This window comes from Cyprinus carpio, chromosome B14 (genome assembly GCF_018340385.1).
Source record: "Cyprinus carpio isolate SPL01 chromosome B14, ASM1834038v1, whole genome shotgun sequence".
NCBI lineage: Eukaryota > Metazoa > Chordata > Actinopteri > Cypriniformes > Cyprinidae > Cyprinus > Cyprinus carpio.
Window position 1 is genome coordinate 24,685,277 of NC_056610.1, and position 17,500 is coordinate 24,702,776.

A 17,500-nucleotide genomic window follows, 5' to 3' on the forward strand; every position below is an offset into this window, starting at 1 on the left:
ACGTCCGCGTTACTACAGCAACGGTCTTCCCTCTGAACTCGAGCACGAGCGCCGGCGCGCTCACGTCGCCACCTGCCGGCGCGGAGACCGGGGGCGGTTCTAGACCACAGTCACTGGGGCCCGGGGCCAGAGTCCGGCAGGGGCCACTTGTGCTTTTAGAGAGCACACTGTTAAAATGAATCTTCACCTAGTTTAAGTATCATTCATTCAGTCATTTTTTCACCATGTCATGTATCACTGCAGTCACTAATTTCAACTCGAATTAATGTTTCATCATGTTTCATTTATTTGACACATAATCTTTTACAATTGTTTACAAAGAAGTTTCAGTGTCACATGATCTTCAGAAATCATTCTAATATGCTGATCTGCTGCTCAAGAAACATTTATCATTATTATCAATGTTAGAAATAGTTTTGCTCTTAATATTTTTGTGGAAACAATGATACCACTCAAACATTTCTATAAGATTTAAAAAAGAGAGAGAAATTGTGTTCATCATGCATGAAAGTGACAAAAAGTGAGTGAAGACATTTAAAATGATTTCTGTTTAATGAATGCACTAACGAATTGAATTAATATATTTGATGAATGCAAATAAATGCGGTTCATTAAACTTTATATTTATCAAAAAAAAAAAAAAAACCTGAAAGATAAAGTGCATAAAATAAGCATATTTTACATTAAAAATATGGTACTTTTAGAGGTTAAAAAAAAAGCATAAATTGAGAGTATTTCATGAACAGTTGAAGCAGGCATGGGCAAACAATCTTTCAGTTGGCTTTATATTATATGTGTGTGTGGTTTATATGGCATCGACGCACACAATATAACTATATTCCCATATTTGACTCCTTAAAGTGATTTACGGGGCATTTTTTAAACATGTGAATAGCAATGTAAAAGTGCTAACAACTGGTAAAAAATACCCACGTTCTTATAGAATGTCCAATCAAATTATTGTACCTGATCAGATGTAATAAAAATAACACCACTTTGTAGACAAAAAAGAAAACAAAACAGAATGTCTTCACAAAAAGAAAGAAAGAAAGAAAAGAAAAAAGGCAGAGAGAGAGAAAGAGTGAAGGGCTAAAGGCAGTAAAACATCACAAACATAGATTCAAAGCTCCAGCAGGTAAATCATCAGAATATTTAGCTGTTTGTCACACTTTAATTCTTGTAATTAAGTATATTTCCCATTACGATCACTTGTCTTAGTTGATGCTAGTAATCTATAACACATCATATTTATAACATTTTATTAAAACCATATTAATAGTAGGCCTAAACATTAAAGAGATAATATAAATGTTTATTAGTATATAATATAGATGTATGCTGTAGAAAGATTAGGTCATCAAGATATTTCAGGACATTGTAGCAAATAAGATCGCGCGGTTTATCTGTCGATCGGATGTGCGTCACAGTAGCGTTTGTTACTATAGCAACAGCAGACCCACGACGCACTGTGTTATAAACATCAAACAATCATTATAAGAAAAACAACTTTCAACTGATAAAGCAAGAAAGAGAAATAATCATAATCTGTAATTATCAGCTGTTCCGCTCATCGACTGAAGAAACGAGAACATTTGAAATAAGGAACTTGAGTGTGCAAAAGACTAGATATGTGAACGACCCCTTAATGAGAAAAGAAGAGACTGTGTATATAAATGTACAGTGCCTTGCGAAAGTATTCAAACCCCTTATTTTTTTTTTCACTTTTTGTTATGTTGTAGCCTTATGTTAAACTGCTTTAAATTACTTTTCCCCCCACATCAATCTACACTCCATACAACATAATGACAAAGCAAATAACAGGTTTTTAACATCTTTGCAAATTTATTAAAGATAAAAACTTAAATGATTTAATGGCATAAGTATTCACACCCTTATCTGGGATAGTTGAAATTTAGCTCAGGAACATTCATGTTGCTTGTAAAGGTTACCACACTTAAAGTGAAGTTAACCTGTGGCAAACTATATTGAATGGGTATGATTTGGAAAGGCACGCATGTCTTAATAAAAGATCTAACAGCTGAAAATGCATATTAAAGCAAAGACCAAGCCCTGAGGTCATAAAATTGCCTGTAGAACTCAGAGAAAGGATTGCATAAAACCATACATCTGGGGAAGAGTTCAGAAAAAAATTCTGCTACAGAAACATGTAGCCTTCATTATCCATAATGAGAGACATTTGGAACAACCAGGACTTTTCCTAGAGCTGAGCAAATGGTGAAGAGAGGCTTCAGGTAAAGGTGATTCAGCTAAGTACCGAGTTAAGGGTTTGAATACTTATGCAATGTACTTATTTCAGTTTTAAATTTTTTTATAAATTTAGTTGTGACAGTTCTGTTTTTTTCTCCACCATTATGTATGTATTGAATACAGATTTATAAAAAAAATAAAAAAAAGTAATTTAAAACAGTTTAACATACGGCTGCAACATAACAAAATGTGGGAAAAAAAATGAAGGTGTTCAAATACTTTCACAAGGGACTGTATAATGAATCTGTCAATTATTTATATATGTTTCTATAAGGCCTCTAACTCTAGCTTGTTCTATTCTGTATTCTATTTATTTATTATATAATCAAAAAACCATGCTATTGTCACATTTCCCTAATGAGAGGAGCGAGGAAGGAGACAAGGCGTAAACGTACACAATAGTCTTTTTATAATCCAATATCCAAGGAAATACACAGGGCGGACAGGAGCACAGGTAACACCAGGGTTGACGTATAATCTCAGACAGCATAGACTTGGGATAATTAACAGGGCAATCAGGGGAACACAGGTGTACAAAATGACTAATTAACTAAACTAGGACAGGAAAATGACCAAATAAGAAAAAACGGAGATGTGGATCCGGGAGGCTACGGTGGAGCTGAGGGGATGAAGGAGCTTGATGGAGCCAGAGGGATGGAGGGACGAGGCGAAGCTGAGGAGTGGAGTCCTGAGGCACAGGATGGTTGACGCCGGACCAAGGCGGAGCCGGAGGAATGAGGGAGCCTGGTGGAGCTTGTGGATGGCTAGGTCACGGCAGAGAGGAGGGAACTAGGAGCCATGGTGGAGCCGACGGGTCAGCGGGCCGAGGTGGAGTCCAGGCCTCGGAGGCTGGAGGTGGAGTCAAGGGAGACTCCAGCCATGGCAACACTGGATGATGTCAGTCCCACGGAGCTCGCAGCGCATAGTTTGGGTGCTTAGGGTGAGCAGAGGGGCTGCCAGACGACAGCAGTGGGACAGCTTTCTGGCATTCGGGGCTAAACTCTGAATCAAGAGCCCCCTCTAGGCTGAACATTGAAACAGGATTGTGCTCTGGAGGAGCGGACACTTAAGGGCGCATTCTAGGAGCGGGCAGTGGAGGACTCTCTGAATGGATTCAGGGACTGGAGCTCTCTCCTCTTAATTTTGGGACTTATGCTGCACCATACTCAGCTCACCCTAAGCCACGGTGCAGGGGGTGGAGCTCCTCTCCGCGCTCACACCACTGTGGCTTTCTCCCTCATGGAAGGCGTTGTTGCCGGCACACACACAACTTGACTGATGTCATGGCCTCCGGCTTCGCGGCGATCCTCAGCTCTGTCACTCACTCAGGCGGTGGCTCGTCGGTCACGGCGGGCTCTGGCTCTCCATCAGCGGTAGCCTCAGGCATGCACGTCGGGAGTGGCAACAGTGTCCACTCCACAAAGGCGGCGAATTCCGCTTGAGGGCCATCTTTGGACGACGGTGCTTTGCACGCGATATTGAGGCTGGTGTCATAGAATGCGCAGAGCGCGTCGTCTGGATAGGTGGTGAGATGGGCAATTGCCAGAAACAGTCTGGTATGACCCTCGAGTGTTTTATCCACCTGCTCCAGCAGGAGGAGGTTGTATTCAGGGCAAAGGAAACAAGGGCAAAACACGACACAGAACAGTCCAGAATCCTGACAGCTACGTGTACTGCATTAAGCTAACTGAGACTTGTTGTAGCACCTGATATCATTGCTCTTTTGTTGTTTTTGATTGCTTCCATTGTCCTTATTTGTAAGTTGCTTTGGATAAAAGCGTCTGCTTAATGACTAAATGTAAATGTAAATATATATTGGGTGTTCTGTTGAGGTCTAATTGGGCTTTTGAACTACAGTAATATGGTAAAATACTGTACATAATCTGTTTGACTTTGTCTGCTACAAACCAACAGGTTTTCTTGTTGACCATGTGCTTTTTTAGTTAAGTATTTGATTGGCTGTTGAATATATGACATTTTTGTTATGGACAATTTACTGTTAACAAAAAACAAACAAAAACACAAAAATATAAACCCAAAACAACATAACCATAATTAACACTCATACTACTTCAAATCATTTATTTTTATTCACCCCAAACTTTTGAACGATAATGTACACTCAGACGATGTCAAATCTTGTCATTTTATTCTTAAAATAAAATTTTAATAGTATTCAATGATTATGAACATAAAAGCATTACAAAACAAATTAATAATATACCATCGATGAAACCACAAAGCTGACACGGAGGTATGTGTAATTACAATATAAAGTAATTTTGAGTGTTATTGCTATTAATATCATTTTCTAAAATAAGGTACATGTAATATAAAAGTACATATGTGACAAAGATATTTGTGCAACAGCTCTAAGTCTCACAAGCAGTGTATATGTCAGCGTCCGAATCCGTTCACTTATTTCATTCACTCCTTTCTGATATAGTGCACTCAACTGCCATAACATCTCACTGTTACTGATTCATCGAGCAGCTCAAAGCATTATGGGTAGAATCTCTCGTCAGTCTATTCTGATTCATCAACAGTTTCACTGATGATTTATTATCAACCCAAAACCCAGGATAGAGTGGCTGAGTGAATGTGGTCTGGACTGTGTGGATGAGGCTCATTGTGTCAGAGACGCTGTAGAAGGACAGAGTTCCTGCACTGTGATCCACAAACACTCCTATTCTACTGCTCATGGACTTCATAGGGAGACGAGTCTCAATGTTATTGTGTCTGAATGAGCAACTGGAACGAGAGCAGAACAAACTCCAGGACTGATCATTAGATCCAAAGAAACACTCATCACCGTCTCCCTTCCTGCTGATGCTCTTATATGACACTGATATACACACATAATCTCCACTACACAGCAGCTCCCAGTAACAGCGTCCACACACACTCTCTCTACACAACACCTGATAATACTCATCAAATCTGTCTGGATGATCAGGATACGGCTGATCTGTGCCAGTGTTGGTAATCACTCTGTTGTTCTCAGACAGAAGGAGTCGTTTATTCACTGTGTTCAGATCCAGAGTGAACTGATGGGAATCTGATGGAGATAAAACACACCAGAATCAGGAATTATGAATCTGTTTGAACTTTTCATGTAGCTGAACTCTTCATGTTCAGTGTATCATCAGTGTCTCAGTACAGATGAACAGATATCTGTGCAAATCATCATTTACTAGGGCTGCCCACTAATAGAGGCTTAGTTGATCACAATTTTATCAGTCGCAGAAAAAAAAGAAAAAAAAAAATCCACTGAAAGTGGTGAAGTCAGCAGTCTGTGATGGACAGGTCATTAACAGCTGCTCTGTGTGGTTATTACAGCACATCGGTCAGAACTAGGGGTGTGCGATATATATATCATGTGCGACAATATCGTAATTGTGGTTTTAACGATGTGTGATTTGACATTATCAAGTATATCACCAAACATTAGCATGATTACAAATGTGATATTGATTTTTTTTTACAACAGTTCAATAAACAAGAATCTAAAACAAAAACAATAACCATTCAAAAACCATACCGCCTGTTCTTGCTCTATTTCGACAACAAAAATAATTCCAAACAAACCCACAGCACTGTTATGCGTCTTTGAGCAACATGACAGTGTTTTGTTCCTGAATGAATCAAGCGTTAAATGATTCGGTTTAATCTCAATGACTCACTTATTAACAGTGACTTGCTACCACCTGCTGGCGGTTTTAATTTCACATTTAAAGTATCTTTTCAAATTTTAAATTAGAATTTCAAATATCAGAATTCAATCTTTTATGTTTAATATATCAAAACAGTGACAACATGTCACCACATGTTGCAATATAAGAGCACATGTGGCACATGTTAGCTACATGTAACAAATACACACGTTCAAGCTTGAACAATAACACACTCAGCAAAATGTTGCCTTATTATAATCATCGATAAAATCCCAGAAAATATATATTTTTTTGTCAATATCGCACACCTCTAGACAGGATATGCAAAAGTTTGTTTCGATTATCGACCTCAAATATGGCTTATTATTAGAAACATGTAAGTTGTAGCATCATTACATGGCCACTCAATCTAATTTAAACGTAGAAAAATATGTGCTATTCCAGTGTTTGTGCAGAGTGCATGACGGGTGCAATCATTTCCATTCAACTTAAAATACTCGAGTACTCGATGTATTACTAAGAGTAATACATCTTTCGAATCTGCAAAAGCTCTACTTTCGTTTGTGTACACACAAATTGTTGTGCTTTTTTTAAATAATGAAAGCTATCTTGGTCTCTATGAACTTCAAAAAAACAAATAAATAACTTAGTTTATCAATGAATTATTATGATGTTAAGGCAGTCTTCTTGCTATTTTTTCCATGAAACATTCATAATCATTACTTCTGCTTTATGCTAGTACTTGAGCGCTGATAGACTATGGGCAATTAAAGGCTCATTATTATGAATTATATGGTTAATTAATATAACCATGTGATTAGTCGACTAATCGCTTCAAATGTACGACTATTAGTCGATCAGAAAAATATTTAGTCGAGGGCAGCCCTTTCATTTACATTATTTATAAAACTCTTCTTTCTCCTTCTACAGGAAGAACATGAACACACTCAGTGAGTTTTTCTGCTTGTTTTCTTACAGACTTACATTGTAGGAAGTCGTTCCTGGTCCAGAGATCAATGTTGGTGAGTGTGACTGTGGAAATCAACAGACATGAACAGTGTGATTCTCATGATCCTGTATCTATTCCTAAGACATTTCTAATATGATGTTCTCCATGATATGAGATGATGATGGACTGGTTTCTGAGAGCAGATGAATCTCCAGGACTTTACCTCTGTCTGAGATCTTCTTGAGCTCCTCTTTGCAGAAATCCTCCAGTTTGTCTCTCAGCTGATGGAACAATTCTCTTAGACCATCAAAAGAGACGAGAGAACTGAAGAGATCATCATTTCCGTCTGTAGATTCAGGAGGTGCTGAGAGAGACTGGAAACTCTACAGAAAACACAAATCAAAACTCATCAGCTCCACACTTCACCCAATAACCTGCACCAAAATCAGATTTGTGCGTCTCTTGTTGACTTGACTGATCTTTAGTAACTCACCTCAATCCAGCACTTACACAACATCAGCTTCATTATTCTCATATTCATTATATCACATTAGAGCTACAGAATCTAGTGTTTGACACTTACACTATATGTGAACTTTCTAGGAAATAGTTTAGAAGATAAAACATCTGCTGAGAACACATCAATGTAGTCTCATTGTAGGGTTGAGTAGATTTGCTCAGGAAAAGCAGCTCAAAGGCTATGACTAGACTGACCATTATTTATAACTTTAGAGTGTTTAAAGACACTGAAACTTCACAAGGATCCTTAAGCAGAGGTGTAAAGTAACTAATTACAGATACTTTCATTACTGTACTTGAGTACATTTTTATTTTCTTTCTACTTTCTTGAGTATAATTAAATTGTGGTACTTTTACTTTTACTTGAGTTGAATAAAAATAAAGTGTTCAACTTCGCTACATTTATTTTCCGGCAAAAGTACAAAATAGACAAAGCTGCTGATAGAGAAACAGGGCGAGCTGGCGTTTGACGGGCACTGCGCTTCAGCCAATAACAGACAAGTCTGATTTGGGTGCAAAACCAATCAAAACCTCCAGTTCAGCAGGGGGCGGGGCATTCAAACCACACTTTGCTTTGACAGTCAGTTACATTACATTTATGCATTTAGCAGATGCTTTTATCCAAAGCGACTTACAGTGCATTCAGGCTATACATTTTTTACCTTACGTGTTCCCTGAGAATCGAACCCACAACCTTTTGCACTGCTAACGCAATGCTCTACCACTGAGCCACAGTAACACCTTGACTCTAATTTTAATTTTAATTTTAATTTTGACAGCTCCTGAAATGGGTCATACTATTGATATTACCAGAACACTCAGCAGTTCAAGAAAAGAGAAAGCTTGGTTGACAGAAGGATGCGGTTATTGCATGGATGGAGCAAAAATAATTTAGGTGTCCAGGGGTGTAGCCATCATTTCAGAAGTGAGGGGGACATAAATGTTTTATATACTGTGTGTATATATATATATATATATATATATATATATATATATATATATGCAATACTTTCATATTCAATCCTCAAATTAATGTACAAACAACATTTTTTATATTTAATGAATCTTTTTTAATACTGACAGCCAGTATCACTGATACCAAGTAATACTGATTTCCCTATAAAAAAAATTCCCCTAATATTTAACATTGACTATAGCCATTGAACATTACATTAAGAGCTAACAATTTTAACATTTATTAGACTTTAAAAATAAAATCTAATTTAAGTGAACTTAAAACAATCTTCACATAAACCCATTATAATAAATGTTATATTTAGCTACCTGTGCCCGTCAGCAGAAATATACAGAAGATATATTTCAGAAGAAGATGATCAGGTGAGAGTCTGACTGATGATTATATAATAAGACACTCATGAACTGTTTCTCTGTGAGTCTCTGTCACAGCAGGATCTGCTCAAGTCCACTATGATCCTGTTCTTCTAGATCTGTGTTACCTGCAGGAACTGGATGTGATCCTGTGTATGTGAAAGCTGCTCCAGCTCAGCGTCTCTCCTCCTCAGATCATTGACCTCCTGCTCCAGTCGCTCCAGTCGTCCTTCAGCTCGACTCACTGCAGTCTTTTCCTGATCTCTGATCAGTCGTATCAGCTCAGAGCGGCCTTCTCTCAATGGAGCGGATGAGCTCAGTAAAGATCCTCTCACTGTCCTCCACTGCTGTGTCTGTGCAGAGCGCTGTTAGGACACACAGTGATTCAGCTTCAGTGAGTCTGAACTGAGACTGAGACAAAACTTCTCTTCTTCTCCAGACTCACCTTATGAGACTCCACAGTCTCTCTCAGCTGCTGAAGATCTTTCTCTCTCTGCTGGATTCTCTGCTGGAGCGTCTTCTGTGTCTCCTTCAGCTGCTTCTGCAGGACAAACAGATGATAGTGAAACTCGCAGAAAACTACTGGCACTTAATCATCATGTGAACAGATGAATCCAGTAAAAGTGGAGCTGATAACTAATGACTGTAGATTCAAACTCTAAAAGTGATGATGGGTTACAATTATCATACATGAATTACTACAAGTGTAAGTATTATAAAAGTGAAACTTAGAGCTTCACACTGACAGTGTTTCTGCATTTTGACTGATGGACGTATATATTTATTACATGTATTATATGTCAAAGAACAGGTAAATAGTGTAATGAAAGCCCATTTTATGAAAGACTGTGTTCATAAAGGTTTACAGTTCATTTTCAGCCAACAGTAAAATTCTTGCAGCTGCTGTGTGAATGCTGTCAGCTGTTTATATGGTGCTGATATAAACATTTATGAAATGAATGTCAGCAATACTTCATCAGTGTCTAGTGTTAAATACCTGTTTCTCTGTCCTCTGTGCTGCAGCTGATACAGTGTCGTGGTTTTTATGTTCATCCATCGTACACAGCACACATATACATTCCTGATCCTCCTGATCCCAGCAGTCTGTAATACAGCTCTTACAGTAACTGTGTCCACAGGGAATGGCCACTGGATCCTTCAGGAGATCCAGACACACTGGACACAAGAACTCATCCTGAGAAACTCTGGCTTCTGCCATTTTACTGCAAGAATACAGAGACACAAACACACAACAGCTCAACTACACTTCAGTTTCTCTTTCCCTGAACTCATGTGATTCCTGTTTCCTGTTTCTGTGTTTGAGTCAAGTGAGTAAAAAAAAAAAAAAGCTGCTTCCTCATTCCTGCTCCTGTAGAGTCTCTCTCTCTCTCTCTCTCTCTCTCTCTCTCTCTCTCTCTCTCTCTCTCACACACACACACACACACACACACACACACACACTGTGTAATGCTGTGCATGGCAGGTCTTTAAAGTTTACAGTCTCTGCACTGGCTACCTATTAAGTTTCGTATCAGTTACAAAATATTATTACTATTATAAAGAAAAGAAAATCTTCAGTAGCCAAAGATACCCTAAGCTACTGTCACTGACTTGAAACCAAAAATACAGCAGGTGACGCACGCCCCTTACCTAGTGTATTTAACAATAATTCACTGCGAGATGCAAAATGTATATCACGTGATATTCTTACTTTTCCTCTCCTTCCCTCCCCATTGTATAAATACAACCAAAAGATGTTTAAGTGAATGGAGGTGAAATGGAGCTTTTAGGTAATATCCAAAACACACGCAGATATACAAAACAAAAGATTAACCCACCATACACAAACTTAGCATCGGCTTAAAATCACAATAGCAAAAGAGGATAACAACAAACAACGAGCAAGGCATCCATTTGCGTTTTCACCGTCTTCCTTTTATAGATCCCAGTATCCACCAATTGGAACAAAACAGAGATGACATCATCGCCTCCAACATTCATAGCCAGGAACAGAACCAATGAAGCAGTGCTAAGAAAGTGAAAGTAAAGGTGAACAAGAGAGAGAAGAGAGGGAAAAACGACAACACAAACCGCACTGGCATCAACTTCCAATTTGAAAGGGCGTAATAGATCTGGGTCAGCCAAGACGGGTACACTGCACAAAAGCACCTTCACACTATCAAAAGCATGTTGACATTCTTTGGTCCATACAAATGGATTTGAAGGGCTCAGTAAACTAGTGAGAGGGCATGCAACAATAGAAAAATTCCGGCAAAAGCTATGATAGTATCCTCCTGAAACTCAGTAATGGCAGCAACCTTAGCCTCCACAGGACGAACCTGCCCCTTTCCCACCTCCTTACCTAAATAGGTAATGGTGGCTTGTCCAAATTTCATAGGGACCAGCAAAATGAGAGGCTAAATCAGAAGAACAAGTACCTCATCACCACATTGTACTCCGATAGACAGATAAGATGAAAAAGATCGATTTTCGAGAAAATAAGTTCAACAGTGTACCTAAATAATTAACAATTATAGGTGCAAACGAGGGGTTGAACGACTTCAGAATTTTTTAAAAGTCAACTTTTATGTGATGAAAGTCGAGTCGACTAGTCACTGATGACATCATTAATGAACAAATAAGTCTGGAGCTGTGACAAACTCCTTGTGCACAGTTATGGAATATGACACAGCGCTGCCCACATGGCTATTGGCCCTATAACAGCTAATTTTTATCAGTTCTTTTGCCTTTGGGTAGTTTTATTTCTCACAGATTTCTGCTCGTTCTAAATCAGTTATAGATAAAGTAGCACAGTAAAGATTAGATTTATATGAATGCATTAGTGAATTAATTCTACATGGCAGAGTCTATGGAGTCAATATAATATCACATATATACGCAAAAAAATAAAGTTTTGCAAAGGAAAATAAAGTTTTGCAAACAAAAATTAAAGTATTGAGGAAAATAATTTTGCTTTTTGCAAACAAAAATAAAGAATTGCAAAACATAAATGATACAGCGCGAAAGCAATGATTTTGCAATACATATTTTCCATGGTCATATCTACAATTTTATTTGCAACACTGATTTTATTTTGCGCGTCAGTCTAGTTTGAGCTTGCGCTGCAGTTTTTTCCTGTGCGCTTTCATTTTTCTCTGCGCGTCTCGCTTTGTGACGCTGTTTTGACGTGGGGGTGGAGTCAAGGGGCAGGGGCGTGTACAACATGCCTCCCTGGAAGTGACGTCATCGGCCCGAGACGCGCAGCTCACTTGATCCAGGTACTGTCATGATGAGCAGATGCATGCGAGTGGATCGCTTCCTTTTATTCACTAGCATTAAAACATGCATGGTTTCGTTTTATTAACTTTATTAACAAATGTAATATGTGTATTAGCAGCGTTTGCTCAAGTTAAAGAAGTTGTTACCATGAACATCTATTGTTTATTTCTCTCGATGTGCACTCTTTTACTGGCATAAAGTTGGCTTGACGTTGGACGTTCGATATTCGCAAATCTAGGGACCGTCTCTAAAGTTACATGCGAAACTACTATACACTTCTCTAACGTCAATAGCATGCAAGGAGAATGACTAACAGTCCATGAAAACAACTGTTAACTGTTCATCCAGGTGTCAACTATAATGCACACCTTTTATATTTTTTGATAATTATTAAAATAAACTGTAAATCATATGTAAAATATTGCTACTTTTCATTACCAAATGGATGTAAACACTAATTTAAAGCTCAAAAGCTCAAATGAAAAAAATAGCAATATTTTACATATGATTTACAGTTTATTTGAATAATTATGAAAAATATGAACGGTGTGCATTATAGTTGACACGAAGATGAAACCTTTACAGTATGTTTTATGAAAGTGAGTCATTCTGTTCAAATGCTATTGAGCTTTTAAATTTGTATTTAAGTGCATTCGGTAATGAAAAGTAGCAATATTTTACATATGATTTACAGTTTATTTTAATAATTATGAAAAATATGAATGGTGTGCATTATAGTTGACACCTAGATGAACACTTTATAGTATGTTTTATGAAAGTGAGTCATTCTGTTCAAATGCTATTGAGCTTCAAATTATGGCATATTTTAAATTTGAGCCCATTCGGTAATGAAAAGTAGCAATATTTTACATTTGATTTACAGTTTATTTTAATAATTATCAAAAAATATAAAAGGTGTGCATTATAGTTGACACCTGGATGAACAGTTAACAGTTGTTTTCATGACTGTTTGTCATTCTCCTTGCATGCTATTGACGTTAGAGAAGTGTATAGTAGTTTCGCATGTAACTTTAGAGACGGTCCCCTAGATTTGCGAATATCGAACGTCCAACGTCAAGCCAACTTTATGCCAGTCACACACTTTTTATAGCATTAAATGTGTATTGTTTCATTTGGTTAACTGCATGTGTATTAACAGTGTTTGTTTAAGATCTAACCTGTGGGAGGACGCCAGCGCACAGAAGCGTTCTTTGTTCACATTAGTTCAGAGTTACTGCTAGTTTTAATGTAAAATTATGCAATTCACTTCATAAACTATAACGTACATCATTAAAGAGGTCTACGACTCAAGTTTTATATCGATCTCGACTTCGTTTTTCTTTTACATAACTCCTGGCATAAATTAATAAATTGCTGTCATTGTAAGATAAAAAAAAAATGAAGCTCGAATCCTTTTGGTTTAATTTTGCCACGAGTTTAATGCATAAACAAAAACCCGCGTGACCATAGCAACCTGAGATTATCAGAGATTGATCAAATATTTTTATCCATCCCACAGTCCGTTGATCGTGTCTTTTTATGTAATATATGTGCATATAAGGCTTTTATTATTTTTATCATTATATATATATATAATATATCCAAGTGGATGCTGCACACTGCTGGTGGTTGAGGAGAGACCGCCACATGATCGTACAGCGAATTGGGTGTACAACAATACCATTATAAAAACGCTATATAAATGCATCATTCATTTATTCATATAGGCTAACCGTATATAATAATTGATAATAATATTATATTAAATAGGGCTATATTTTTTTATATTATTGTTATGCTTATTTCCCCTTTTAATTCGTGTATTGCTTACCTAATTAACGTTCTTTGTTAAATTAGTGTTTTCATTTACAAAATGAAACTAGCAAATTATTCATTTAATAATTCTAGTATTTATTATTATAGGGTTATTGTTAAATTCATCCTCTAAAGTGCACTTTAATGAAAAGTGTAATGAAAAGTAGCAATATTTTACATATGATTTACAGTTTATTTTAATAATTATCAAAAAATATAAAAGGTGTGTGCATTATAGTTGACACCTGGATGAACAGTTAACAGTTGTTTTCATGACTGTTAGTCATTCTCCTTGCATGCTATTGACGTTAGAGAAGTGTATAGTAGTTTCGCATGTAACTTTAGAGACGGTCCCTAGATTTGCGAATATCGAACGTCCAACGTCAAGCCAACTTTATGCCAGTAAAAGAGCGCACATCGAGAGAAATAAACAATAGATGTGCATGGTAACAACTTCTTTAACTTGAGCAAACGCTGCTGCTAATACACATAATACATTTGTTAATAAAGTTAATAAAACGAAACCATGCATGTTTTAATGCTAGTGAATAAAAGGAAGCGATCCACTCGCATGCATCTGCTCATCATGACAGTACCTGGATCAGTGAGCTGCGTCTCGGGCCGATGACGTCACTTCCAGGGAGGCATGTTGTACACGCCCCTGCCCCTTGACTCCACCCCCACGTCAAAAACAGCGCCACAAAAGCGAGACGCGCAGAAAAATGAAGCGCACAGGAAAAACTGCAGCGCAAGCTCAAACTAGACTGACGCGCAAAATAAAATCAGTGTTGCAAATAAAATTGTAGATATGACCATGGAAAATATGTATTGCAAAATCATTGCTTTCGCGCTGTATCATTTATGTTTTGCAATTCTTTATTTTTGTTTGCAAAATTATTTTCCTCAATACTTTAATTTTTGTTTGCAAAACTTTATTTTCTTTTGCAAAATTTTTTTGCGTATATATGTGATATTATATTGACTCCATAGAGTCTCTCTAGTAGTAGTGACGCTGTGGGATTTAGTTAAGAAATATGTGCTTGAACTGTTCAGATTCTAAGCTATTTTGAGAAATCACAGAACAGTGTTGACAGTATATTTCCACGCTGAATGATTCTGTGCGCGCGCGATCTGCGTGTCAGTACTATCTACTGTCGGTAGCCTATGTGTGTGCGTTACATTGCAGCAGTGCATTAGATTAGAACAGCGTTTAACTTACTTTACAATAAGCTGTTTAGAAAGTGCATTCTCCCATTCAATTTCGAGCATCCAGTAATATAATCACACATGGAGCTTTCGGAGCATACATTTATTTGTCATTTTAACGGTTTGGAAACGGAGCGTAAATGTGGAAGTCCTTCAAAGATTTATTATCCTGTTGCGCCCTCTATAGGACCAGGGACTAGTCGAAGTCAAGCTTAAAGCGTCATGGCAGAGCATTGAAGTCGATTAGTCTGTGCAACCCCTAGTGCAAACTAACAACTAAGGCGTATCATAAAGAAACTATTAAAATGTATTATTGAACAACCTAATTTGCATGCGTTGTGCATACTGCTAGGCACCTTTCTCCAAGTCTCTACCAGCTGATGTGCAGCTTGGCTGGCTAGCTGTTTCAATACTTACTATTTTTTGAGTGGTTAAAAGGAAAAGCATGTCTTTTTGTCATTTTAGCACTTTTTAATGTTGTCAAAGTCGTCATTTCTCCTGCTTACTCTCTTTCTTTTCAGTGGTCTCCAGCTCCCGTAACACACGCTAGCGTGAGGCTGCTTCTGCTAGCTACGCAGGCTGCACAGGCTCTTCAGCATTTTCCTCCAAATATCACAAGCCCCCGTTGATTACAGCTACAGCAGCAGAAACAAGCGCAAAGCTGCTTACGCTTGCAACACATGCCCTCACATCTCAGTCTTTCCTCCTGTTACTTCTAATCCTTTTCCTTTTCAGCGGCTTCCAGCTCCCATAGCAGACGCTAGCGTGAGGCTGCTTCTGCAAAAGGTTACGGCCCCTCCATATCTTCCTTCCAACCCTTCTCTCCAATCTAAACCCCAGTACACTTCATTCACAGCAGTCTGACTACCTACCCCACAGAATGCTGCAGCTCAGGTACCACTCCCTGTGCCTAATGCCATCAAGTCTCAGATTCTCACAGAAATTCAGAAGTGCCGGCCCTGGAGGCAGACCCATCGCCAACCCCAGTACCTCAATATTCGCTACTCGTATTCCCATAACATATCTCTTAAAACCTCAAACCAACTCAACAACCACTTCAATAACCTGACAATTCACAATCACCACCTACAACATTCCACTACACAAACACCCCCTCCTTTAGTTTCCCACCTCTCGTACAACCTTTCATTTCCCGATTTCTCCCTACTCTCAATCACATCTTTCGTTTCCTACCTTAACACCTGGAGGGAGAAGGAGAGAAAAAACAAACAAACAAACAAACAAACAAACAAAAAAAACCCCTCCATGCCCAGTCCATCAAAGGTTATCTAAGCGGCATCCAATTTTTCACAAATTAATCTACGGTGACCCCCTCTCTTGAAATAAACAATTCTCAAACATCTCTTTTGATCAAAGGAATTCAGTGCTCTCATCCTCCAAGCCCAGACACTAGACAACCAATAACCTTAGACATTCTCTCTAAATGCATCCACATTCTCCGCTCAGGGTACCACTCTCTTCATACTGCTCGTACACTCGATGCAATGTTCATACTGGCTTTTTTCGGTTTCCTGAGATGCTCTGAATTCACTATAACTTCCAAATTCAACCCCAAACTCCATCCAACCGTCTCCGACCTTTCCGTGCTTGACAACGAAACCATTTCCTATTTTATCAAACAAAGCAAATCAGATCAGGAAAAAAGAGGTCACTACATCTATATTTTCAACCTCTCATCACCAATCCAACCATATCAGGCCCTTTTTTCATACCTCCAATTTGATTAGTTTTTTATTGTATTGTTTTGAGATTTATTTCTTGTTGAATTTATATTAAATTGTCTTATAATAATATAATATTGATGTGTTTTCCTTTATGTAAGCCTTCTTGGAAAGTGCCTTGAGAAAGCAACTTTTAAAGGTGATATATAAAATAAATGTATTATTAATATTATTATTATTAAATCTCCAGGAACTGATGGCCTGTCTGTTGAATTTTATTTATATTTTTGGGACCTCTCAAAGCAGCCTTTCTATTGTTTGTTTAAAAGACAGGCTTGGGTATACAAGTTACCAGTTCATTTAATAATTTGTTCAAGGCCAATTTTTGCCCATTTCTGGATCGATGTAAAAAAGATTTGGTTAAATGGTCCTCTTTGCCCCTATCTTTAGCAGGTCGTACTAACCTAATTAAAATGTCTATTTTAACACAGTTTCTGTATTTATTTTCAAATATACCTATTTTTATTAGAAATATTTTTTTTTTACTAAACTGGATAGTCTAATTACTTCCTTTCTGTGGGTGAATAAGACCCCTCGCATCAGGAAAACTTTCTTACAGAGATTAAATGTCAAGGAGGGATGGTGTTACCTAATTTTTTATTTTACTATTGGGCAAGTAACATTCAGAAGATAATGTATTGGTTATCTAGTGTAGATCCTCAAAATACCCCTTTGTGGGTGCAAGGGGAACAATCCTGTACAAAAATTAAAACGTAGCT

At 37.7% G+C, this 17,500-nt stretch overlaps 1 protein-coding gene and 1 pseudogene across 2 annotated transcripts in view; both read right to left on the reverse strand.

Moving 5' to 3' along the window:
* tmem107 (transmembrane protein 107) overlaps positions 1-256 on the reverse strand; it is a 4,832-nt gene extending 4,576 nt beyond the window's left edge. Inside the window, exon 1 of one of the 2 annotated variants that reach the window (XM_042738715.1) lies at positions 1-256. This exon is cut by the window's left edge and continues 22 nt beyond it. The gene's annotated coding sequence lies outside the window, so the exon portion shown is untranslated. The other variant, XM_042738713.1, reaches the window with a different exon arrangement.
* A 4,144-nt stretch (positions 257-4,400) lies between these two features.
* Positions 4,401-11,135, reverse strand: LOC122139696 (annotated as a pseudogene).
* Positions 11,136-17,500: the final 6,365 nt, after the last annotated feature.